This window comes from Pogoniulus pusillus, chromosome 28 (genome assembly GCF_015220805.1).
Source record: "Pogoniulus pusillus isolate bPogPus1 chromosome 28, bPogPus1.pri, whole genome shotgun sequence".
NCBI classification, from domain to species: Eukaryota; Metazoa; Chordata; class Aves; order Piciformes; family Lybiidae; genus Pogoniulus; species Pogoniulus pusillus.
Window position 1 is genome coordinate 12,345,163 of NC_087291.1, and position 27,928 is coordinate 12,373,090.

The 27,928-nt window shown below is 40.6% G+C and overlaps 1 protein-coding gene across 2 annotated transcripts in view; it reads left to right on the forward strand.

Annotated features, from left to right (window-relative positions):
* The window catches only part of MEOX2 (mesenchyme homeobox 2), a 230,549-nt gene that overhangs the window by 3,835 nt on the left and 198,786 nt on the right, over nt 1-27,928 (forward strand). The window contains exons 3-5 of one of the 2 annotated variants that reach the window (XM_064167031.1): nt 2,834-2,988; nt 22,900-23,025; nt 25,827-26,041. The gene's annotated coding sequence lies outside the window, so the exon portion shown is untranslated. The remainder of the gene's footprint in view (nt 1-2,833; nt 2,989-22,899; nt 23,026-25,826; nt 26,042-27,928) is intronic. The other variant, XM_064167032.1, reaches the window with a different exon arrangement.

Genomic DNA, 27,928 nt, shown 5'->3' on the forward strand with positions numbered 1-27,928 from the left:
GGGGGCTCAGAAGTGGACACAGTACTCCAGAAGCCCCCACCAGGGCAGACTAGAGGGGCAAGAGAACCTCTCTCCACATACTAACCACACCCCTTTTAATACACCCCAGAATGCCACTGGCCCTTCTGGCACATTGAGGTGGTCACAGGATCTCAGGATGTTAGGGGTTGGAAAGGACCCAAGGAGATCATCGAGTCCAACCCCCCTGCTAGAGCAGAACCACACAATCTAGCTCAGATCACAGAGGAATGCATCCAGACAGGCCTTGAAAGTCTCCAGAGAAGGAGACTCCACAACCTCTTTGGGGAGCCTGTTCCAGAGGCATGATTTCATCAGAAAGGCTAAGAATACTTCAACCGCTCTGCATTTGGTATATTAGAGGCTGAAGGACAGAGAATGTCTTTACTATGGTCCTACTGCCATCACAGCAGAGAAAGAAGCAACACCTTTACAGCATAGGAATAGTCATAGTGATGGGAGAAGGATGCCCCTTTACTATGACAAGTGGCTGCTTCTATACAGCAGTGCAAACCCATGCATTTCCTGTATTGCAGAAGGAAGTTTTGTCCAAGTCTGCCATAAACAACCATTTCACAATGATATTGTGAGGGCTGATGTGTACAGGTTGCTCTGATGACAGAAATCTAATTGACAAGTGCTACTATTAATAATAAATAAATGCTTAAAACTTACTTTGAAAATTCACTTTAGAATTATTTATTATTAAATCCATCTGTGGAATATTTCACAAGCAAGCAGAATGGAACAAAAGCAGCCAAATGTCATACAGTTAATGTAGATTCAGTAGCACAAAGAGGAATTCAACTCAAGTATATATATGTTTGCGTGTGTATGTGTGCACCTGTGTGGGTGATCAGTTCAAAGAGAGTCTTAAAATATTCAGCAAAGCATGCAGTCACTTTTATTTAGCTAAATCACTTTTTTTAGATGCAGACACACACATCAGTGCATTTCTGTGTGTTTACTGTATATCGAAAATTTGGTTGGTACACACTTCTCAGGCTTCACTGGGATTTGCACATGTAACAAAAGTCATCCAAAACATATCTGTTTTGTTCCATTTATTGGGTAGCTGAATATTTAGCCAGTGGACAGGTGTTCAATTTGATGACAGCTGTGTTAGTGTAAGATGTTACTATGTCCAGCTGTTTGTTGCCAGTATGTTACTGAAAACCCTTGTCCATACAGCTCTGCAAGCCCTTACTTCTAGGTATAGCTAGCATTAGGCTAGTTCATAGAATCACAGAATCAACCAGGTTGGAAGAGACCTCCAAGATCATCCAGTCCAACCTAGCACCCAGCCCTGTCCAATCAACTAGACCATGGCACTAAGTGCCTCATCCAGTCTTTTCTTGAAGACCCCCAGGGACGGTGCCTCCACCACCTCCCTGGGCAGCCCATTCCAATGCCAATCACTCTCTCTGTGAAGAACTTCCTCCTAACATCCAGCCTATACCTACCCTGGCACAACTTGAGACTGTGTCCCCTTGTTCTATTGCTGGTTGTCTGGGAGAAGAGGCTACCCTCCACCTGGCTACAATGCCCCTTCAAACCATCAGCATCGGCCATTGATGTTAAGATGGGCTGGAGGACACTAAGTATTTCTCCTACAGTGTCTTCTGATGGAGGCCCAGCAGCTTCACACAGGTGAACATCAAGTCTTTTGAAGGCATTTTTAATTGACAGACCAAACCCTCCCCAGAAAGGCATCCATTCACAATCTCGTGCAGTTGCAGACACATTGTGGATAATCATCTCCTTCAGGGATCTTCAATAGGGATGAGACCTTGGGTATATTCAGGTAATGTCATGTCAGCTGCCTAAGCTGTTGCACTGTGATGTTTTTGACATTGAGGCTTAAACTGGCAGTAGACACCTATTTTCATGAATCAGACTTATTTTCTTCAGTGTTGAATAGCTCTGACTGACAGAAGGTAATTGTTTTGTTTGGAGAGCTACTAAAAAGTTTCATACAGCACAGCCAGCCTGAACCCAGTGAGCTACAGATTTGAAGATTAGTTTCATGATGTTTAAATAATTTGAAGTCCTGGATTCTTAGTGAGGAAGATTCTTAAGAGAGAGCATTATGAAAAGAATGTCTCTATAGACATAATAAAATATTTCATTATTCAAACTTTTCCTGGAGGAAGTAAAAACTCCCTCAGTCTTCCTTGGTTAGACTCCTGGGGATCTGTTTCTCATAATGTGATATTTAGGAGCAGCTAGGAAATGTCAGTATTAATGTTTGTATCATTGTAATTTTACAGAAAAGAAAAAAAAGAAGAATCTCAAACCAGTACAAAAGCTAGATTTTTTTTTCACAGTGTCTCTTACAGGCCTGGGGAAGTTCTGTATCTGATAACAGTGTGAGATAGAATCACTGAATCATAAAATCATAGCGTGCTCTGGGTTAGAAAGGACCTTTAAGAGTCACCTGCTCCAAATGCCCTACAGGGAGCAGGGCCATCTCTAACTAGATCAGGTGGCTTAGAATCCCTATCCAACCTGATCTCTAATGTTTCCAGGAATGGGGCTTCTACCACCTCTCTGGGCAATGTATTCTGGTGTTTCATCACCCTCAGCATAAAAGGTTGTTTCCTCCTATCTAGTCTAAATCTCCTTTCTTTTAGTTTAAAGCCATCACCTCCTGTCCTGTGGCAACAGGCCTTGCTAAAAACACCATTTCCATCTTTCTCATGGGTCCCTTTGTACGTTTAGAGGCTGCAGTAAGGTCTCTGCCAAGCCTTCTCTTCTCCAGGCTGAATTTCAGTGTTCCAGTCCTTTGATCATCTTCATGACCCTCCTCCAACAGGTCCATGTCTTTCTTGTGCTGAGGACACCAGAGCTTGACACAGTATTCCAGGCGAGGCTTCACCAGAGAGGAATAGAGCAGCAGAATCACCTTTAGGATTCAGAAAGCTGAGAGATAGTCCTTGCCATTTCAAACTAACTACTGAGTCTTCTTTGGTAAGTGATTCCACATGCTGCTTTAGAATCTTTGTTTTGACCCTTCTCTGTGTTAAACCTACAAATCATAAACATTTCTTTCTGGTTTTGACCTATCACTTTAAATTCAATGTATCTATTTTAGCTGCAATTTAAACTGAGTTGTCCCACAGTCTGATGAGGACTCTACTTTCAGTGCCAGAAAAGGGCATATGTCACAAGAAACAGTTTGCACATGTCTTTCACTGTTGCTTTTTTGACAGATGACCTTAATGTGAATCTCCACTGGGGGTTGAGGCTGCTCATGTCCATGTTTGGTTCAGGTTGCCTTGTTGCTATTTGCTTCAACTAGGGCAAAGGTACAAAGTTCTAATTTTTGTCTCAATGCTTAGTATCATCCAAAAAGAACAACTTTGTTTTTCAAGGGAGGAATCTGAGACCAGGACTCTCACTTACTGTACACTCAATTTCAATGTTTTACAAGCATTGAACATCCAGATACTTCAGGCTCTACTAAAATAGAATAAGACTCATGAGGTACAAAGAAACTGAGGAAGAAACTGCATATGCCCATTTCTGGCCATCTCTCTAAAACATCAACAAGAAAAAAGTTGAATTAAACAAGAAAAAAGTTGAATTAACAGTCCTTGAGGCACACCTTTTTCACTTCAAAGCATAACCATGAAATAATATGCTAATTAATGATAGTTATATAGTCCACTACAGAGTTTTAGACCAAGTCTTTATGGTACATGTTCCAGTGTCCCTCCTGCTTTAGGCACTACTAAAACACTAAGAGATTGAATAATTAACTTCAGCAGAACCATAGAGGAGTAAGCCTGTGCTATTAAGAGGTCACAAATTATGGCTGTGGACCAAGAAGTATATAACTGAGTTTTTGCAAATATTTCATATGAAGAGTTCTGTGTATTCTGCTTCCTTCTTCCTTTCACTCTCTGCTCCCTGCCTACAGACTGTAACACTTAAGAGTAAGTACAAAATTATTTTGGAGTGTTCATCTACAAATGAATAACTCTACAACTTAAATTTAAAATGAGTCAATAATGAAGACATTTTTTATTTGGGGGCATGAACACTGCAAATAATAGAGCAAAGCAGCTCTTAATTGGTAGTTCTGTGTCACAAATGTTGTTATGATTTTTTTACCTATGGCACCTATAAATGTAGGCATGAGGGTAACCATGTTAATGATGGTATTTTCTTCCAGTCCAGAACAGTGGGTTCACATTCTTTACAGGAAAAATATTCTATTCAATATGCTAAGATGGTAAAAAAAAAAATCTCACTGCCTCATAGTTCAAGAAGCTTGGGTTACATTACATTTTGTAAGTAACTTATTGATGATTATTGTGCTAGTTTGAAGCAAGCTGACTTCCATATTCGCTTGTTCCCAACAAGACGACAATTATTAATGATCTTGATGAAGACATAGAGTGTGTCTTCAGTAATTTTGCAGATGACACCAAGTTACTTGGGACTGTTGGTCTGCACAGGGGTGAGGAGACTCTGTAGAGGGACTTGGATAGATTGGATCCATGGGCCAGTGTTAATGGAATGAGCTTTAATAAGGACAGATGCCAGGTGCTGCACTTGGGCCACAACAACCCCGAGCAATGCTACAGGCTTGGGGAAGTGTGGCTGGAAGGCTGTCTAGCTGAAAGGTACCTCGGGATTGTAACAGACAGGCAACTCAATATGAGCAAGCAGTGTGCCCAGGTGTCCTGACTTGTATTAGAAATGTTGTGTCCAGCAGGAGCAGGTATGGAGTGAGACCACACCTCAAGTATTGTGTTCATAGAATCAACCATGTTGGAAGAGACCTCCAAGATCATCCAGTCCAACCTATCACCCAGCCCTATCCAGTCAACTAGACCACAGCACTAAGTGTCTCATCCAGTCTTTTCTTGAACACCTCCAGGGATGGTGACTCCACCACCTCCCTGGGCAGCTCATTCCAATGCCAATCACTCTCTCTGGGAAGAACTTCCTCCTAACATCCAGCCTATACTTCCCCCAGTACAACTTGAGAGTGCATCCCCTTGTTCTATTGCTGGTTGTCTGGGAGAAGAGACCAACCCCCAGCTGGCTGCAGTTTTGGGCAACTCAGTACAAGAGATGTGGAGGTGCTGAAGTGAGTGCAGAGATGGGCAACGAAGCAGGTGAAGGGCCTGGAGGATAAATCTTAGGAAGCTGGGGCTGTTTAGTTTGAAAAAGAGGAGGCTGAGGGGAGATCTCAGGGCTGTCTACAGCTACCTGAATGGATGTTGTGGAGAGGCTGCTGCTGGTCTCTTTTCACAGATAATTAGTGATAGAACAAGAGGGAATGGCCTCAAGCTGCAACTGAGTTGGTTTAGACTGGACAATAGGAAACACTTTCACAGAAAGAGTGGTCAGGCATTGGAATGGGCTGCCCAGGGAGGTGGTGGAGTCATCAACTCTGGATGCATTTAAAAGTGTTTGGGATGTGGTGCTTGGGGATATGGTTTACAGGTGAACCTTGTAGAGTTGACAGTTGGACTTGGTGATCCTGAGAGCACTACTTCTGTGATTCTGTGGTTCTGTAAATATATTTAGGATGCTTTTCTCTGATACTGTGTGTATGATGTTTCAGGCTGTGATGGCATTAGAGACGTATTTGGGGGTTGCTTAAATTTTCATGCAGACAGCAGCTGAAATTAACAGATTTCCCACTATTGTAACAGGAGTTACAGAGCAGGCATCTTAGAGGGCCACTGACTGTATTAAAATGCCTCTATAAAAATTGACCTCAAAGCAAGAATATGTGGCAGTTTCTAAAGGCTTTGTATATTGTTGCTAAGGTTTTATTATAGAGGTAGAAGTTCATGCAGTTTTCTTTGTTTCCTAGTGTTTACTCTGTTTCCATTTTGTTGCATACTTGTGTCGTGATTCAGCTCCTAGAAATAGCCATATTCTTTTGGGCTTGTAGTGCTTTAACGTCTTGGCTCTCACAGCAAACAAACTTATTTAGCACCAAGTTGCCCTGCCTTCAAAAAAACATTTCTGAAGGTTTTTTGAGTTGGAGTTGCATTAATCTGAAGGATAGAGTCCTCTCAGCCTGTTTAGCATTATACCTCATTCAATAGACAGTTTAATGGATGATCCACAGCAGCACATTACATTTTTGAGCTCTGGGAATTACTCTGCACAGCCCAAGACTGGAGACTGGATTTGGTGGCTCAAATCCAAAAGCTTTTTCCTTTTTTTAAGTACCAAATGTTGCCTCTTGCCAAGTGGGATCATTTTCCCATCTGTTGAAGGGGTTTCTGCCCTTGGTAACAATGTTCCATTTCTCTGGCTCCCTTAGGCTCACACTAGTATAAACTAGAAGTAACAGAAGCTAGCAGTGATGGCAGTAAGCAACTGAAGTCTAAGACAATAGGGAATCAGACCTCTAGGTGTGAAGGACCTCTCTGCATCTTGAGCGGCTTAATATAATCTCCATTGTCTCCTCCTCCTTTTAGTAAATGATGTCTCATTTTAAAATGATCAGGAGAACCTTTTCTGTGATGCTTTCTTGACTAATGTATCAGCAGTCTGAAAGGTTGGGAGAGAATTCTGCTCTGATGGGAGCCTTTGAGATTAGTGTTTATTTTGTATCCCGATGGACTGTTGAGTGCAAACCCCTAGTTTTCAGGCAGCGTGCCAGCCCCAGAGTCATCACTGCATCTTGATAATCCCTGACTCTCACAGAACAACAGTGTGAGCAGCAGGAGAACCAGCTGTAGATGGGCTGGGCTGGTGACAGCTGAGCTTGGCCAGGCACAGCTGGCTGCCCCAGAGGTGGATCGGGTTGGGACAGCAGGTACACCAAGCTGACCTACTGGGAACTGTTGAGCTACTGAACTGAGTACAGAACTTGCCACAGCTCGGCCCCAAGGGTACTGTTTTGTCTTAGGTCCACAGAGTTTAAATATCCACAGTGGAAGACAGAGAAGGACTAATGTCTATTAACACAGATATACCAAAATGTCAGAGATGCATGTGAGTATGTGAAATGTACAGGCTCCAAAGAAACTGCTGCAGTGGCTATTCCCCAATAACTGGAAAATGTATTAAAAAATAATCGTGCGTGGCTATTTTTGTCACAACACATTTCAGAGCAGCTGTCATAACACTGGCAATTTACTTCCAAAAACGTACTCAAAAAAATCCCCATCATCTAGCAGCAAATGACCTAAAAGCAGAGACAGAGAGTCGTATTCCAAAAGCACACAAAATAATAAACTTCTGGTTATGATTGGGTTAATCAGCAGTGTTCTGGAAAGTACCAAAAACTGCATGTAACTGTTTCAAAAATCATGGGGGTATTTTGAACATTTCCACTGGGCCGAAGCAAAAATAACTCTACATCCTTTTTAGGTGATTATATTCAAGGCATTGGTGTTGCTGGAATGATTTAACATCCATTATTACAATTATAATTTAGTGATAATTACTCTGTAGGATTCCAATGTTCTATTACCACAAGTGAGAGCCCACAGAGAAAGTCAGCATCCTGCATCTCCAGGGCCCTGGGATGAGTGGCTGTGATTTTATAATTGCCAGATTTGTTACATTTAGTTTGGGGAAGGCTACACCTGCATTGGGTAGGTTAAAGAGCCCTCTCTTTGCTGATTAAAATGAAGCACTCTCATTAACATATCAGATCCAATAGATCTAATTAACATGGAAAATAATTTTGACCTCCACTGGTTAAGACAAATAGACAAGTTATAAACACTTGCAGGCAGCACACCAAAACTTAAAAACAATTTGTATTTTATGAAAGTCTACTTGTTTCCCTTTTGAATAAAGAACAACCAACCAGACAAAAAAATCCAATACCAAACAAACAAACCCCAAAGAGAAAACAATCCCCTCATACAACACACAGCTTCAAAGTCCGAATATCAAGCCTCTGGAATCAAGTGTGTAACCAAATCCACTTTTGCAAACAGCATTCCTTCATAATGATGACTAAGATAAGGCCTACATTTCACTCTAGAAAACTGCACAACAGTGCAAAGGGCAAATGCACTTTAATTTCTGTATTTTGGTTTTCAAATGCAGCCCCATATAGAAGGTGGTATGCAAATATTAGGCACCTAGAAAATTAAGGAAATCACAACTGACAGAGAAAGGAAGTGGAGAAGAGCTGAGGCTTTTATGGGTCAATGTGAGGGCCAAAGCTCTTTGAGGTTAGTGGAAAGCTCTGAGCAGAATTCAAAGGACTGTAAATTCAGGACATCTCTACACTGCTTCACAGCTTTGTACCTTGTTTCAGTTGGGTTTAGTGGAGGAAAACAAATTGCCATCAGACCATATACAGCCAAATCCCAAAGAAATAGTGGGCCAAGACCTCATCATTGCTCTCTGGCTGTCACACAGGGAATCTTTAAAATACTTTTCCAAATCTGGTTTGAACAGGCAGGGGAGATCTCTAGATGGTATGAATGGATTAAGAAGCACAAATGAGTGATACTTCATTCCATGCAGCACTCAGCTGCTGACATAATGCTTTGAGGGTGTACCCATCAGTGCTATAGAGATCATGACCAGTGCAGGAATTCAGACAGACTTGTAGCCTGTTTTAGGACTAAGAAGACAGAAGCATGAGATAACAGAACCTTTCTATCTGTGTTTTGGTTTTTGAATATCATAAAGCCAGGAGAAGTTTTGCATTTGTCCATTAAGAAGATTCAAGACAGGCATACTGTATGGATATGGTACTTCTTTCAGATGCCTTTCTGGTTTTGACAGTAACAAGCTTTTGAACCAAGGAAAGAGACAAAACAAACTATGTAATATCTGTAGTTGCCTTCACAAGAAAATATATCAGCCAAATAGATCAGTTTTTCCACGAGGAGCTAGAACCTAGATGAACAGCTTCACTTTCCCCCTTGTGGCTCTGAGAAGGAGGTCTGGGGGGGGAGGACAGGCTTGTTAGCCTTTCCCTCTTACCTGTGGCTTGCCCACACCTGAAATGACAAAGACTGGCTGTTTCAGCTAAGTTCTAGTTCTTGCATGCACAGCTGCATCAAAGTGATATATGGGAACATCAGGATCTGTGTTAGAAAGCTTTTTGTTCAGTCTTTTCACCTTAGAGTGCTCTGGTCCTAGCCCCTACCCCTTTCTTGATGGAACTGACAACTGTGGGAAGAAGAGGAAAGAGTCTTCTCATCATGGCAGATGGGCTGGAGTAATACCATGCTGTAAATAAAAGAGGAGATCTGAAAGATAAAGAGGAAAGCTTCTATTGATAGCCACTCAGAATCTGACATTCTTTTCATTATGCCCTCCTCTGCATCATGTGGGAGGATCTGTTTTGCCTTCTTTATAAACTTTGGCCACCCTCAGTGTGATGTTGATGCTCTCATTGTGGCAAAAGTCAGTGTTGCCTGCCCTGATAGATTTAAGACAGCTCTGCAATAGACTTTGATTTCCAAAAACTATTGAGCTACAACACGTAGAGGGTCTTCAGGTTATCCAAAAATAACTAATAATTTATATTCAGAAGTTGATGTGCCTTTGTTCAGTGACAGATTTCTGGAGGCAAGTGCTACAGAATGAACTAATGAGCCATTTCTTGCAACACTTTCAGTTTGGGTTCCAAGCGGAAAGCACAGATCCAAGTTCTGCTGCCTTGGGGATTTTTTTCAATGTGAGGTTTGGATCCAGCCCACCATAAAAAGCCACTATACATGCGAAGTTTTGAGATTGCTGTAGGTTTGGACTCTATCCACTGTCAAAGTTCAGAAGGTTCTGTCTGGGTATTTTGATACAGGCCTGTCTCCATTCTAGTTTTGGAAACAAAGCAAACTAACCAACCAACCAAACCCCAAAACTCAAACCCAAATACATACACAAAAGAAAAGCCCCTTGCAAATAGGCATGTGCAGAAACAATTTCAGGACTCAGCAGTCCAGCCCTCATGCACTGACACCCATTGTTTTCAGTGGGCTCCATGTGTGAATAATTATGCACCTGGGAACAACTATTTGCAGGATCAGGCTGATGCAAAATAATATGCTGATGAAAACTTAAAAGGTAGCCATAACATTTGATTGGATTGGGCCAGACTGTTAGTAAAGAGGCTGTCTGGATGCAAGCTATGGTCACTGTCATCTTAAGAGGCATTTTTACACAGTTACGTTTCTCATTGCTCTCGCTTTCCAGGGCATCTCCCGCTCCCTCTTCTAGGAGAGGACAGCTTGCAAATGCATGTTAACAAATTCAAATGTTACAAATTAATTTTACAGTCCTCAGTGCTGGTTTTTCTCACCTCATGAATCCAGAAGTGTCTATGAATTTGAAGGATTGTTTTGGGGGGATGATCTCATCTCCCAGCTTTACATATTCTCTAGTTTCGTTTTCCTCTGCAGCTCCTTCCATGCACTCAGCTAGTGAGCCAGACTTTCCAGAAAAAGACCAACTTCTATTGCTTGTCTGTCTTCCTCTTCCTGTCTTTAAGTTTGCTGCTTGAGTTTATCATCTCTTTGTGGGACAATAGCTTTTTTTTAAAACAGGATTAGTATTTATTCCATATATTTTAAATATTTTATGTACTTTCTGGTGTTCTCAAAAGCAGAATTTTACTATTCCACAGAACAAATAAATTCCAGGCTTCTACAAGTGATACAATGGAAGCTTCAGCTTCACAAGCACAGCTGCAAATGAGGCTCTAATTGCCAGCTTAGGAAAAGGGCTGAGAATGTCTAGCCAGTGAGAGTGCAGTAAATTGGAGAGACCAGAGCAATAGAGAACATGCTTCTCTTCCACAGGGTGTAGCGTACAATTCCCAGCAAGCATCATCTATGTGATGTGCCACCAAACTTACTTAGAATCATAGAATCAGTCAGGGTTGGAAGAGACCACAAGGATCATCAACTTCCAACCACCCTGCCATGGGCAGGGACACCCTACCCTAGATCAGGCTGCCCACAGCCTCATCCAGCCTGGCCTTAAACACCTCCAGAGATGGGGCCTCAACCACCTCCCTGGGCAACCCATTCCAGGCTCTCATCACTCTCACAGTGAAGAGCTTCCTCCTCATGTCTAGTCTGAATCTCTCCACCTCCAGCTTTGCTCCACTCCCCCTAGTCCTGTCACTACCTGGTAGCCTGAAAAGTCCCTCCCCAGCTTTTTTGTAGGCCCCCTTCAGATCCTGGAAGGCCACAAGAGGGTCACCTGGGAGCATCCTCTTCTCCAGACTGCACAGCCCCAACTCTTTCAGTCTGTCCTCATAGCAGAGCTGCTGCAGCCTCTGAGCATCCTCGTGGCCCTTCTCTGGACACGCTCCAGCATCTCCACATCCCTCTTGTAATTTCCATTTTTCTTGTAGAAATAATGAAAAGCAAACCAGTAATTCTTCCTTTTCTTATTAAATCTTTTGTTGGTGAATGTTTTACTACCTTTAGACTTTTTATTTTGTACATTTTTTCATTTCCAAAAGTGAAGGGAAACATTTGTAAAACTTATTTGTGTTCTTTCAAACATTTGTTGTTGTTGTTGTTTGCGTGAAGCTCAAGAAAACTTCAGAAGTGTCGGGAAATAGTTCTGGAAGTTAAAACAGTTGCTGGATCAATTATAAAAGACCTTAATGAGAGTTGCTAAAAAAAGTCTTTGTGATTTCCCTTTAGCCCAAATTTCATATTCCTATTTCAAAGCATGAATGTCAGAGACATTCTCAAGAAGAGTGCATCAGGCCTTATTTCACAGGAATGAAACAACTTTTTTCCTCTCAAGAGCTTTTCTTGGGAAGAAACACAGTATTTTTAGTTTGAACAAACAAAAACCACCACCAACACCCCCAAACCTCAAAAACCCAGCCAAAAATAAGGCATCACAGGGAAAACAAAACCAGAACAAAGCAAAAAAAAAAAAAAAAACACAACCAAAAACCAAACAAACACACACAACAACAAGAAGAACAAAAAAAAGGAGGAAAATTAGAGTTTCAAATGGTTAAAGATTTACAAGCCTACAAGCAGCTGGCAAGAGGGTCAGATATTGGGGTATGCTATTGCAGTTTCAATAATAGGGGCTATTATTAGCTCAGCCTGTAACTGATATTCTAATGGGATGTCAAACTTGGGATATTAAGGAAATATTTAATTATATAGCAAACAGGCATCTCTGAACTAAATCTCTCAACCTTTGGCAGCTGACTCACCAATTGATTCTGAAACATTGTGTCTTTGAGACTGCCAAGAGCTGGATCAACTGGTGCCAGCTGTTAGGAGTAGTTGTGATACGCTGTATTCCCAGAGGGTATTTGCTTTATTTTGAGTTTCACTGTGCCCTAGTTACTTATTTATTCAGGTTGTCTTGTTTTGTGCACTTAAGGGCAATGCAGTTCAGGAAGGTTATGAAAAGAAGTGTCTCAAAAGTCGAGATAAATAATTGCATCAAAAAAACATTAGCAGGATTTTTTTTTTTCTCTGTGGCTTGTTACCTATATTGAATCATGAGCCAAAAAACCCAGAAAAAAGCAGAAAGTGACAGAGCCACAAACACCCAGACAACACCAAGGGAACAACACAGCACTGTAACAATAGTTTGGACAAACAAAAACCACCACCCCCAAACCTCAAAAACCCTGTATTCTATTATGTTATGAACAGCCTGAGTGCTGGTTTTCTCACTCAAAAGTGTTTAGAAAGGGATAGGGGAAAAAGAAATCACAAGGCCTGTAGCACTTCTGACTGTCCTCCTAAAATCTGTCAACGTGTAACATGAACTAAAAGGCCAAAGAAGGCAGAATAAGTGACATAAATTTTTGAATGTGTTGGACCAGTGAAAAAAGCTACACCTTCACCTCGTGGGATTTCTTGTCATAGAATGCCAAAACTTTATCCAGGTTAAAAACAGAGTAGTTAATTCAGGGAAGAAGAGTCCATCAAGGACTATGAAACATGAAGGTAAAAACTGTCCCTCAAGAACTCTACTTAAAGATATCATCTAAGAAGAATGTTGCGTGAGAAACGTCGCATACTTCTGTCCATATAGAGGAACAGGAGAAGGGAGAGTGTTCTTCCTAGTGCTGCTGGTGTGAGGTGGTGCTTAACAGCTCCGAAGGGCCAAAGAAGCAAAATTGAACACGATTGTGTTGGTGCAAAGAGGGAATTCATTGCATGTTCATCTCTCTGACTGCTAGGTCAATAATAAGGTCCTTGATGTGTTTGCTGCTTGTTCTTCCATCCCGTTTCCCTAGACAAGATGTACCAAGGTCTTTATTCTTTCTGTGGCACCAGTCCAAACAGCTAGTGATGGAAAAGATTGTGTTTATCTCCTTTCAGTTTGTACCTGTACTGTCTTTACGGTTTGTGAACTTGTTTCTGTTGGTATTTTATTGCTAGCTAGGCTTCTGCAGCAGGGGATATCCACAGACCACATCAAAGAAGAGCAAAATGTTACTTACAAGTGGGAACTACTACTCTAGCAGTAGTAACTACTTCTCTAACATCTGTTGTTCTTCAAAGCATGGTCTGCATTTTATGCACAACCTATGTATGAGAAGGGGTTGATTTTTCCTGAAAGTTCCTGCATCTCAGCAAAGCCAGCAAGGTGTCAGCTAAACCCTACAAAAGGAGGAGAGGAGACTCAAAAGTAGGCCTGTATGGGCATCTTCCAGAGAACAAAATGTGTTTTGCAGCTCATTACCAGTGCTTCTTGCTTCCTTTCTTCCCATTCCTTCCTCATGCTGTTTGCCTGACTCCCAAGCCCACGTGGGCCAAATGCACACACTCAAATAAAAATCAAGGGCACAACACTGAAGAAAAACTGCTGTTTTCTTTTGCCATCTGATCGCAGTTTAGCCATTGCTGTATACTGTTTTCTGCCAGTCATTAACAAAGGTCCAATTAACAACATTCATTCTCATGTTGCCTCATTGGTCATGTCTTTGGTGAAAATAACTGATCCTGTATTTCAGACAGAAGTTATTTTCAGCAACAATTATCATCCCATTTGTGTGGTAGATGGGGAATGGGAATCGACACGATTTGTTTCTCCAGGAAACAAATGGTGGATGATAAGTAAAGATTTGAGGATAGAATTTGAAATTTCAAATTCATTTTGCCTTTGTCTTTTCCACATCTCACTGGCTGTTATGATCCTGATGCTTAAATGTGTTTTATATAGCACCCTCCAACTCTCGAGAAGCTCTGTTGCATTTTTGTGACTGCATGGTGCCATTCGCTGCTTGAAGTAGATAACAAGAAAAGGAACATCCCCAAAGGCTTACTTCAAATTCTGGTTTGAGTTTGGAGCTAAAGCTTAAAATCTGATTATTGCATCTTCTTTTTAAACGTGCTTTTAAGTCTGTTCGCATGTGGAAAATGTTTTCAGTTACAAAAACATAGTTAATGTATTTATTCCTGCAAACTGCATATGTGACACGTGGTACAAGAAACCTTTATACGTATAAAAGCTAGCCATATGAATTTGATTGCTCCTGCTGTTCCTTATGTGGGCCTGCTGCTGATGTAGCTAAGTACAATGGTCTGGCTAAATACAGTTTGGTCCTTTGCTTTGCAATACTCAAGGCTTTATGAATGCATATCTTTTCCTATAGGCTTATGGATTTACTCATATCTCTTTCTATATGCTCATGGAACCACTTATGTTCACTTAAGGACCATGCTTCTTTGTTTTGTTATCATTATTACTTTCCTTTTCTTGGTCTTCTTAATGTCAGCTTGTTAAAGAGTCTGTTACTGTACATGGTATTACTCAAGTTCTTACCTCATCTTAGAAAGTGAAATCTTCATTTATTTCCTTGGAGCTATATAGAGCTTCTTCAAATTCATGACATGAAAAGGCAAATGAAAATCCTGCTTTCAGTGCTCATCTGTTTTGTTTAAGCTCCCTTAACTTGCAGAAGAAATCTGAAATCAACATTCAGTTAACTGAATGATGTTGAACCTTGTTAAGAAAGACTTCCCTTTCCCTTTTCTTTCCTTTTCCCTTTCCCTTTACTTTCCCCTTCCCTTTCCCTTTTCTTTCCTTTTCCCTTTCCCTTTTCTTTCCTTTTCCCTTTCCCTTTTCTTTCCCTTTCCCTTTCCCTTTCCCTTTCCCTTTCCCTTTCCCTTTCCCTTTCCCTTTCCCTTTCCTTTTCCCTTTTCTTTCCCTTTCCCTTTTCCTTTTCCTTTCCTTCTGTTATTATTGTTGTTGTTGATGACAACAATGATGTTATTATTTATTATTATTAGAGTATGTAGAGATAAGCTGAGGAGGCCATGGTCACATGCTCTTTTTGGGCCACTGACTTCAGAAAGCCTGGTAAGTGGATTAAGACAGAGTAAGAAAGGGGTGGGCTAGGACAAGGGGCATTCACGGTCAGGTCTGTTTTGATAAGTTCATCTTGATTCCTTGAGTCTTCTTCACTGTGGGTGGTAAATGAGTGACCCAAAGTGTTTACAGCTGAAGTCATCTTTAGACAGGTGGACTTTAATTCAATTTCTTTGAATTCCACCACAGCCCTGTTACTGCTTCATGTAGAAAGATACTTACCAGAAACATCCCTTTCCAGTAGCTCTTTTAAGATTTCCTACATTGGTGCTTTATATAAAAACCCCAGCAAAACAAGCAAAAAGCAACACACTCCCAAGACCTTGGGTTATTTGTCTAGTGTAGTACTCACGTCAGGAATAAAACCTCTCAAGCAAGATGATGAGTCACTGTGTAGATGGTGATTCTAGTTTGCATTGTAGGGTGCATCTTTAGCTGGATTAGGTGGAACTTCCCAACCTGTGAGCGATTTGGACCTGTGTGACCACTCCAGCATGTCTGTGATCCTTTGGTAGTGATTACTTTAAACTACTTGCAAAACATCTCCTAGTATCTTGTCTAGGTACAGTTTGGACTCTTCTGCTGCAGGAATTGGCTGAGGGGAGCTCCTTAGTGTCCAGATTCTCCACCCAGTGTGTTAATGAACTATTAAACCATACCAGTAGTTCCTATCTGTTGGTCTGGGCACAGTGGGAGATTCCTGGAGGGATCTCAGGACTCTCAAAAATTTGCCCCTGGAGTGTTCCAGGAAGTAATTTGTAAATGTCATGGAGGCAGCCATGAAAATAGACAGTGACAGCTACCCAAAATGTGAACTTTTGTAACCAAAATTGTTTGGCACACTTTCCAACAAAATTAAATGACAAGTTTGGATATTGGTTGGGAATAGATTGCTATGCAACCAACTCTTTAAGCTTTCTCAAGCTTTAAGGAACATTCTTTGTAGAAGGATGAACCAAAATGTACACACACTCACTTGTAAAGGGAAAAACCTCCCACTATGCCTTCTCTGGGATGGTTTGTGTAGACAAAGGAAATGCTGAGCAGCTCTGCAAGGGACTCTTTTGATATAGACAGGAATTTTAGCTGTCTTTGTACTAAAATTTGGAGATGGCTCATGCACATTCTTCTCACTGCCCAGAAGTTAGGCAAAGAAGAGAAAGGCAGTCAAACTTTAGAGCAGAAGAGAGACAATAAAAAAGGCAGAGGTTAGAAAATAACAGAAACACCATTTGAGAGAAAATGAAAACAGTTGCTACATAACTTGAAGGCATTTCAGCTTCTCAACTGGTTGCACGCGCAGACAGCTTTGACACAAATATTTGCATGCTTAGATTTATAACAAAATGTTAGCCACAAGGGTGCCATGCATTATTGTAGACTCAGGCACTGAGGTAACCAAGCCAACATAGCAGAAGTAGAAGGCATTTTGGGGGCACATGAGGAGCACATGTTCACAGCTGTGCTTGTCCACTTTCCCATCTGTAGGCAAGCACACCCACATGGAATTCAAGTGTATGTGCCCTAGAATTGTTCCCAAGCTCCTCACACCTTGCATGAATGTATATTTATAGGTGCTTATATGTTGGTTGGAAATGTATATTCATGTTCCCTGGCTGGTCCTGGCATACTTCCCAACATGTATTCCTCTTGGACCTTTAGCCTCTTTAACTGTGTGCCGGGGCAGCAGTGGCCACTGGTATATAGCCACATCTACCTGCATGTGATGCTGCCCTCTTTCACTGAACAGTACCCAAGAGACATCAATGATGCTACAAACAAGGGTGGCAAAACTGGTGAAGGGTCTAGAGAACAAGTCTGAGATTGTTCAGTCTGAAGAAGTAAAGGATGAGTGGAGACCTTATTGCTCTCTACAGCTCCCTGAAAGGAAGTTGTAGTGAGGTGGAGGTTGGTCTCTTCTATCTAGTGTCAGGTGATAAGACAAGAGGAGGTAGCCTGAAATTGTGCTGGGGAGGTTTAGATTTGATTTAGGAAAAAAATTCTATACTGAAAGAGTGGTCAGGCTTTGGATCAGGGTGCCCAGAGTGGTGGTGCATTCACTATCCCTGCATGCCTTCAAGAAATGTGTGGGCATGGCACTTCAGGACATGGTTTAATGGCCATGGCGATGTCAGGTCAATGGTTGGACTCCACGACCCTAGAGGTCTTTTCCATAAAAACAGTTCTATGATTTTTCTGGCTTCATATATTAACAAAACCTCTAGTTTGTGTTAAGGGTGATGTTGGCTGAGAGGTGTCAGCTGGGAAATTTGGAAGAGGATGTCTAATTTAATGAAATTTAAAATAATTCAAGCCCCCAGAGCATGTGGGATGGAAAGTGACTTTATAGCTTGGATATGGATGTGATATATGGCTTCCAACCTATAAGTGACCGTGTATCTGCAGGAAGAGCTGGTGCTGAGTTGGAGATGGGCCAGGCACCCAGTGCCCCTGCCATGATGTGGGGGAATGTTTGCATCTAGGGGCTTGGCACAGCCCCACACTGGGGGTTATGCCAGATGTGAAGCACAGCTCCAGGTTCAGCTTCCCCAGCTGCTGAGCTTTCTAAATCTGGAGTTCTGTTCCAAGGTCTCCTCCTGTAACGATAGGAAGCTTATGTATGTTTATGTGTGCATACATACTTATACATTTTTTTTCTATGAGACAAAATGGATTGGTACTTCTGCAGATTGTTTCTGTTTCTCTTTTTTGTTCTAGTCTTTTGGATTTGTCTCTTATTTTGGTCTTTTTGTTGTTGTTTAGAGGATTTTTTGGACAAGATTCTCAATTTTTTTCCCTGCTTTTCCATTTTCTCCTTTCCCTTTGCCTTTCTACTGTAAGGGTTGACATGAATGAGACTCCTAATACTTAAACCCTAAATTTGAGGTCAGTTAGTAAAATATTTACTGAGCCTCTGGGTCTGGTCTATTTAAAAATTCCTCTATCATGAGGACCTTAAAGCACAGATGTCATGATGCTGTTTATTAAAACTTGCTCTTGCAAAATTTAAATCAACATAAACACTACTCAACTACAACCTAAGCTTGATTAGTAATTTATTCCATGAAAAGTTACCTTAAAGGAAAATTGGATTGGCTTCAGCTCACCTTGCTTAAATCATCTACAGTGTAGCATTTACCTCAAGCTTAGCCTTACTAAAGCTTTACCTCACCATAGCCTCCTTACATGGTCAACAGAGTGAAAGAGGCACATTCTTTTTGAGATTTATTTGGCCAATTTTAGACTAAGAGAAATTTCACTTTAGAAGATCCAGTCTGTTGCATGACTTGCTGTGAGAGGACTCTTGCTCTTAAATATTAAAGCTGATGAAGATATCAGTAGTTTGAAATCTGATTCTTTAAAACTGGTAAAAAAATAGAACTTAAAGAGTTGTTTTGATCTGATTGCCATCATGAAGTTTGATTGTTTAACATTTTCTGACAATAATTTCTGTATTGTTTTTTTGACTCATAACATCAGCTACAGAGATGTAATTTATCTTTCACTTACCTATTTTTTTGCACTAAATGTATTTGGGTCCATTGTGCTCAGTGCAAAAAGCCTATCAAGCATTATTTTCCTGTCATCCAGATTCACCTCTTTAAAATCTTGGTGGAATAAGTCCTGCATCTAGGTTGGGGCAATCCCAAGCAGTGACTGGCTTCAGAGAAGCCCTGAGGAAAGGGACTTGGGGGTATTGGTGGATAAGCTCGTCATTAGCCACCAATGTGCACTTGCAACCCAGAGGGCCAACTGTGCCCTGGGCTGCATCAAGAGAAGTGTGGCCAGCAGGTCGAGGGAGGTGATTCTCCTCCTCTTCCCCACCTGGAGTACTGTGTCCAGTTCTGGAGCCCCTATTACAAGGAGGATATAGATGTGTTGGAGTGTGTCCAGAGAAGGGCCACGAGGATGATCAGAGAGCTGAAGCACCTCTCCCATGGACACAGACTGAGAGAGTTGGGGCTGTTCAGTCTGGAGAGAAGGCCTTGAGGAGACCTTATTGTAGTTTTCCAGTATCTGAAAGATGCCTACAATAAAGCTGATGAAGAACTTTTTAGGATGTCAAGTAGTGATAGGACCAGGGGAAATGAAGCAAAACTAGAAATGGGTTGATTCAGATTGGATGTCAGGAAGAAGTTCCTCACCATGAGGGTGGTGAGACACCATTTGATGATTTTGGTCAAACTAACAATGGAGTAAGAATATGCTGTCACATAGTGACAACCATTGCAGGACTACCAACCTGCTGTCACAAACAGCTCAGGTGAAGAGCAAGGCTGTGCTGTAGGATGCAGGCAGGGAGAGCATTTGGCTCCCAGTCTCTTTGATGGAAATTTAATGTCCTTCAGCTCCACTTTTCTGTGAGATGTTAAAGATGCCCTGATTATTGCAGCTGGTTGAAAAATTTTCCAGTGTAACACTTCTCTGTTGGAAAATGCTGATTTTACAGAATTGAAACATTTCACAGCAACATGTTGATTCCATTCAAATTTTCAATGGAAAGCAGGCAGGCAGGCTGTCCAGGAAGCCTGTGCTCCTGGTGACATGCCAGCCTGGGCTCCTCTGGCTCCCCACTCACCAGGCAACTGCTCATCCAGCTTCCTGACACCCCAACCCGTCCTTTACCTTGGGAGTAGGGTGGCTGAAGGGAGAGAAATTTGAAACTGGGGGGACACTGACCCTCAGGTAGGCTTTCTTGCAGTAGTATTTCTTTGGAAATTTCATTTTCTTTACAAAAATATGAATTCTGAGAGAACAATTACAACCACTTCTTCCCACAGGAGAGAAATTCTCTTTTCTAGGCTGATCTACCAGTGAGGTGGCAGTATTGTCACCCTCTGCTTTCTGTTGCTTGTGCATGACATAGTTATGAATGTGATCTTAGGTGGAATTTATCCAGCATAGTCAGACTGAAACAGGGATGCAGCTGTCAGTGCCTGTTTATGATGGGCACAAAAAGGGACATATTCTCTCTGCAGACTGTCATCACGATGAAATGAATTCAGAGTTTCATCTCTAGGTGAACTCAAGAGTTGTCCTAGCAGAAACATACCAAACAAGGATTATTAATTTACTCAGAAATTGCTTAGGTGAGGATTACTAACCTCATCCCCCTACTGCTCCCATCCAGGAAAATAGATTTTAAAAAATTAAGTGTTTAATCAGAAGTGTCCTTTAATAATTGTCATACACACCACATGAATTTCTAGGCTCAGCTGAAAGAACTATTTGTACATTTCAGGGAGGTGATGGAGTTGCTGTCCCTGAAGGTGTTCAAGAAAAGCCTGGATGAGGCACTTAGTGCCATGGTCTAGTTGATTGGGCAGGGCTGGGTGATAGGTTGGACTGGATGATCTTGGAGGTCTCTTCCAACCTGGTTGATTCTATGATTTTGCTTAATATGTCTGCTGGGTTGAGCTTTCTATTATGATCATAACTTGAGCTTAGAATCATGGTTTGAGGCATGTACAATGGGCACCTGTAGAAATCCATCATCCCATCACTGCTCATGTATCCCTTAAGACTGTGTCTTCGTGTTGGTGCTCTTGGCATATGGCAGTTGTCTGGCTATATGGTGAGACTGCTAACATGTAACTACTTCTTTTGTAAAATATTTTAGGTTATTTGGATTAAAAAAAAAAAAAAGAGGTGATATAAACCCACCTGTGGAGAAATACACAAGCTACAAATGTTTATGTGGCCATGCTTACAGGTTTTGTCTTGAAGTGAGGCGTCAGATCATTTCTGTGGTAGATGGCATACTTACAGCGCATCCAATCAGTCAATTGATAAAGAATGAAGCCTGCATATTAAGAGAAGTTTAACAAATAAGTGCTCATAATGAAAGTCAGTGTTGTACGGTTGGATTTTTTTCACAGTTTTGCTGGTAGTCTTGGCTTTTGATCTGGGAGCTGTTAGGAACCATTCCACCACAGATGAAAGGAGTTTAGAAAATTCCATATCATAATGCAGTTAGATCAGTAATTCATGGAGCAGGTAATTCAAAATGACTTGCCAGTCCTTTGATTACACACGGTTTATGACTATTAGCAGTTTCCCCTTTTAAATTTGTATGCTTCCATACTTCCTTTCTGACCTCTTTTTCATCATTTATAGTCCAATTTGGTAGTGAAAAACCATAACTGGTGCTCAAGTGCGTGGCTGTCATTCAAACCCCAATGCGTTACTGAGCAGTCTGACATTTGTGACTATGAAAAAAACAAAACATTAAGCAGGTGTACAGAACACTAACCAGGTCCCTCCAACAATGCTTTATGGGATTCACAACTTGCCTCCAGGCTATAAACCTGATTCAGCCTGAGTTTTCAAGGTAGATTTAATCTTGGTATTTACACTCCCAAACATATCTTGCAGTAGAACATAACTGCAATATAAATGACACAAACACGTTTCAAATGGAAGGTCACAGGAAGAGGAGTGTTACTGTAAGAGCTTTGCAAGGACATGTGTTTTTTGAGGGTTAACAATTATCTGTCCTCAGTTTGTAAAATCAAGGGCTTCATCCTCAGCTTCAGTAAACTGGTTTGCTCAGGAGGGGTTCTGGCTCTAACAGTTTCTAAGTAGAAGTGTAAGGGAGTCAGGTTCAAATTAAAAGAAACTGAAAGAAATGCTGTTTAATCGCTTTTAATGTAGTCATCTGCTGTACAGGTGTGCACGTATCACATTTTATTTCAGTTAGACTTACCAGCTTTCTGGAAACCAATGTTGCAGCTTCACAATGGTAGAGAGGTTTCTACAAGCTGGATGAATGACATCAGGAAATGTGTTAAAAGAAGTTACTGCTTTGTCTATAAAGGGCTGATAGAATGTTCAAGTTGCTGAAAAAGGATGCCTATAGAAGCATTGCAAAGGTGAAAGTATTCAAGTAGGAATAAGAACTGTGAGTCTGAGAAATAAATGATTCCTTAAGGTGCTCAGTTAAAATATTCTCTCTTTTTTTTCCCTGTTTTATAATATGTGAACATTAAATCTGTTCACAAAGTCCTTCCATGGTCTCCTAGCTTCCAGTAGTCAGTGCTAGGGACTTCCTTTGCCAGAGGTGCATCCGGATCACTGTGTTTAATAGCCATTGATAGACATATCCTTCATGAATTAGCCTAATCTCCTTTTGAATTCTGTTATAGTTTTGGCTTCTGCAGCATCCTGTGTTAATGAGTTCCATGATTTAATTGTGCATTGTAATGAAAAGTGCTTCCTTTTGTTTGCCTGAAAATTGCTGCTTAAAGACAGTGGGGACACTTGCCTGCCATATATGCTCCCTTTTGTGCATCAGACAGAGCTGGTTGCTCTGCTCATAGTCTTAACGAGGTCTTTGTTTCTTATGATGGCAAAATCCATAGGCAATAAGAGTCAGAGAATGACATGTTGAGATTGCTTCAGTACTGCTGCACTTAATGTATGAATAGCAGAAGATACAGGCAATCCAACTGCCAATGTTTTATGTTGGTATTACACCTGGGCTTGGCATGGCACTTGTGAATAAAGATGCAGTAGTTCTGTAGGACTGATACATGCTTTCAGCACATATGCACTGATGTACACATCAGACAGTTTCTAATGTCATGTGTGCTCATGCCCTTTGTGTACCCATTCTTGCAGAGATGTAGAGAGGAGATTTTTGTGGGAAAAATGTGATGAGTGCGTGGAAAGCTTGAAAAAGACCACACAGAAAAACCATTTGGCAAGTAAGCGCCGGTGGCAGCTTATGAGCAAAACCAGAGAAAAGTAAGTGGATGTTTGCCTCCTTCTCACCTTCTCTTCTGCTTTGTACAGGGTTGCTAGGTGGTGTCCATGCCCTCCATGCAGTTTCTGACATGTGGACTGTTCCACATCAGCAACAGAAAATGTGATGTAACTTACACATACTCGTGTGATGACATGAATTAATCTCTGTCTTTTTTGTTTCTTGGGAAAGATGAAAAGGTTTTGTTCAACTTTACAAGTAAAAAAGTGTATTGTTTTAGGATTCTAGGATATTTTTCTGGTTCCAGATGAAAGCTTCCCTGGGTTTGCCACTTTCTTCCTCTATTAATATGAAAAATTAAGAAGATGGAACAATAAATATACAATAGAAAAATCTTAAATTTAAAATCCAAAGAAACAGAATACATAAAAAGACTTAAATTGTCTTCTAGAGTCTGTTTAAAATGAAGCACAAGGCCTTAGTAAAATCTAAATGTTGATACTTTTTGGACAAATTATATATAGATTTTTTTCCAGATATAAAACATTTAATCACAAGAACTTTTACTGAAGATTTTAAAATTATTTTTCTCTATTGAGCTATTCCCATACCTCACTATATCTCTTTCTTTCTTTTTCTCAGTCATTTTTACTCACAGGCCTACCAAAAATTTACTCTGGAGCCTTGGTCTGTCCATGTCAAAGCCTTGCTGAATGAGCTGGATAGAGCTCTCTAGGTACAGATGAAAACAAACCCAGATTTACTCCCTCCTTGAGAGGAAAATAAATCCTGCAATTGTTTTATTCTTTCCCCCCCACCTTGTTACCTGATATCCTTTTAGGAGGGCATAAGTTCACTGATTGCTGTTATCAGAAGACCTTATCTGCTCTTAAAGTTATATTTGATTTCTTAATGTTTCTATACCTCCTACCATAGCTAAGCCCTAGTCTTTACTGCAGTTCTGCAGAAGAGTAAGAGGATGGATAATTTGAAAGTGACCTTAGTGCTTTGGACCTCACTCTACTCCTCTCAATCAGTTCTTATGGTCTGAAGGTGGTGAATCAGAACTGGAACGGCTGAGTAAGGAGTTGCACAGAAAGCTCATTAGCCCTCTGCCCTGGGCTCCTTTTCTGTCCAAATAAACAATCTTAGGGAGTGAACTGTCTGGTAAATCCCAACTGCCCAAAGGCCCTCAGGTTCCTGACACAGCAGAGTTAAAATTTGAGTCTGCATAAGAAAGAAATCATCTTCAGGACATAAACGAGTGACATTCCATTAAATCTACTTAGGATTTTAGTGGGTATTTTCCAGCAGGAATGAAAATGAAGGTTTTCAATGAATTATACTAAATTAAAATAAAAAGTATTATAGCCTCACTATCTTAAAAAAAAAGTAAATAACAAAAGGAGAGCTTCTGTCATAAAATGATAATACAATAAAATGTAATGTAATAAAATTGGAATCTAAAGAACAGGTAAGCAGTGCCCTTTTTTTCCTAGATATGAGAAACCTTTACTTGGTTTGACAGAACAATTCTATACTCTTGGGGAAAAAAAAAGCTTTTGTTCATGCCTTGTAGCCTAGCAAGCTTAAAGAAAAACATTTCCTAAGCCTAGAATCCAATTTTTATTTATTATTTTTTTAAAGATAAAAAAGAACCCAAAAACCAACCAACCACCAACCCAGAAGGAGTAGCCTTCTGCTCAGGGTATTTGTCTGCTCCTTGCAGGTGTTCAGGTTTTTAAATGTTTGGGCAGAACACCAATAATTTGGTTTACAGATTACGGTGCTGTCCAGTTTCCTGCACGTTATTGCAGTGTGGAACAATGACATTACAACAACCCCCGTCTGTTATTAACCTTTTCTTCTTGGTTTGGGTTTTTTTTTCTTTTCCTGGTCTTTTTAGACTGTGTGTCTCTTTGCAAAAGCGTTGAAATGTGTCTTGGCCAGTTACCTCAGCTGTTTACCTAAGTAGCTACAGGACATCTGTTTCAAGATAGGTTACAGGCACGTCACATTTCACCTTCCTGAAGGGGAAGAGGACAGGAAACTTAATTTTCAAGTTCAGCTTTGCCAAAGTCTTCTGATTTCCATAAAGATGCCAGAGAGTGACATCATATCTACTGTGTCCCGTTGCTTTATGGCTGGAACTCCATTGCGTGGTGGAAATGTTGCAGGCGAATGATTGATCTGGACTTTTACCAGTGCCATACTAAGCAAAAGTAACAAATGCTGTCATTGCTGAAGCTTGTGAAAAAATATTTGTAGTCATGGTTGTAGCTAGAGCCAAAGTCAGAGGCACTGAACCAGAACCTCCACAGAACCCAGACTTTTCCGAGGTCACATGTTGTTTTATTTATTTGTTTTAACTTGACTAAGTAGAGTTTTGATCATTTAGCCATGATCCATGTTCACAACAGTCCTGTGGGTTTGTAAGAAAACAATTCCTCAGTGTTTATAAATATGATTTCAATTAAATATAATTATTCAGAACAAATGTCTTCACTTACCATATCACCTAACTGCAACCTGTGCTTCTGCTTTCAAGTCTATTATGGTGAACACAGGTTAACTGACCACATGAAATAATTAGCAGAGGCTTTGTGGATAAGAAATACATTCAGAAATAAGGCTGCAAAATCCTCATCTCTACTGTACTTGCACAAATCAGCCAAATCCTGGCTTTTGGGCCATAACTGTGGCAAGTGTCTGTAGAACTGAACATAGACCCCTTGCTAGGGGACATTCTCAATGGAATGGTGAATGTTGGAAGTGATTATTAGTGATTTTAATTATATCATAGCAAGCACTGTAGCAACTAAATGCTTTACTTTTTTTTCAGTACCACTTCTGTGCCACTCAGTCTGTGTAAAGATGTGGCCATGTTCTGCTCAACACCTGACATGCTTCCCAGGAATGGCTCCATTTAAAATGTAAGTGAAGTGATCCTTGCACAGAAGGCCTGATTTACAGAACTACTGAACCTTCACATCTCTGACAGAAGTCAAGGTGAATTGTTGATTTAAATCTCCTTCTGGATGATTCTGGCTTGCATTGGTGAGTCTTTGGGTAGAAAGGGGCTACACGGTACATGTATGTTATCACATTCTTATTCTTTATGCCAAATCACAGTGAAACCTGTCATGAAAAGAGGGCTACATGGTACATCTATGTTACCACATTCTTATTCTTTATGCCAAATCACAGTGAAACCTGTCATGAAAAGAGGGCTACATGGTACATCTATGTTATCACATTCTTATTCTTTATGCCAAATCACAGTGAAACTCCTCATGAGAAAAGGGCTACATGGTACATCTATGTTACCACATTCTTATTCTTTATGCCAAATCACAGTGAAACTCCTCATGAAAAAGAGAAAAAACCCAAGGAATAGTGCAACTTTTAAAATAAAGCTTTCCCAAGTCACTGTAAGCTTTCCCAGCTCTGCAAGAGAAGCTGCCATGAGTCATGTTTTTAATAACCTTCGGAAATATGATGTTACAAATGTTGCAAACATATATAAAGGCACTCTAAATGTTATGTCAAAGTTAAGGGTTTGACTTTTTTAACCTCAAAACTAAAGATGATGTGACCAACCTGTATTCATAAAGGAAATGTTGATAGGCCCTTAACCAGTGATTACTGGCATAAAGAAAAGAAATAGCGCATTCTGAAATAAAGCTACATAGTTTATAGATTTATAAGTTTTAGATTAAACCAGGACCTTTTTCTGTGTTTATCAACAGCATTTAAAAAAAAAAGAAAAACAAAGAAAAACAAAGCAACAACAAACCTCAGCCAGTAAGCAAACCTGGAATACCACAAACCAATCAATAAAGTTTAAAAGCTTCAGTGAATCTAACCTATAACAGGTCCTTGTTTGGAGAACATGCTCAAGAAACACATGTGCCTTTAAGAGGTCTTGAAAGAATTTACACCCATGGACCATTACCATTTCCAAACACCCTGCAGCTTTACCAGCCCAACATGTGCTGACTGTATATCACCATGACCCTTTCACTAAAGCTCTTTTGACTGGAGTGCTTTTAATACCCACTTTCTCAGCTGAGCTCAGGAGTGATTTGTTTTACATGCCACATTAATCCTTTCCACATTTTCTGGATGAGGCAACCACAATTCCACTTGTGAGGTGTTTCTAAAACATAGTTATAGGAATAAAGCAGCAGGGTCCCAGACTTGACAACTTCCCTTCGGGCAGCTGACAAAGTGGGCTATCGAGGCTGGTGCTGGAGCTAGCAGTTGTGCCCGGCAGCGAGGGTGGGCTGCTCTCCGTGGTTAGTTGGAGGCCCAATTATTGTTGGCAATTCAGCCACAATTAAAACCCTGTAGGGATCTTTGTAGATTTAATGTCCAATGAATGCTGATGCAGATTAATAAAATCCAGTTCGTCTTTTATAAGCTTAAGATGAAATGCAACAGAGAGAAGCAGAACTGAAAGTATAAATCGCAGCTCCGTAAAACCCAAGAAGTTTATGCCTCACACCTACATGATTGGAGGAAAAGAGCTTTTCATAAATGGGCAATTAGTGTTCAGTGTACTGGCTTTTATTATGTGGTAATTTTACAGTTTTCACTTTAAAGACACCCCCCCACACACACCAGAAAAAAAAAAAGCCAACTAAAAAAAAATCAAAGGCCAAATGAATTTCTGTTGTATGCATTTATGAGCTTTCTGCATTTATAATGTTAGCTCAACATTACTAATGTAGGGGTTTGAAAATTTAGTGTTGTCAACAAGGCTAACAGAGTGGACCAACCAATTATAAAACTGTTTTTACATGTCAGCGCTGTGCACATTTTATTAACAAGTTAGTATTATACTCCATTTTTTATGTGTTAAATCGAACTGTACAAGTAACTGGAGGACAAAAATTATGTTTCTACCCAATTTAATTTATTGCTCTTCCCCCATAAATTTTA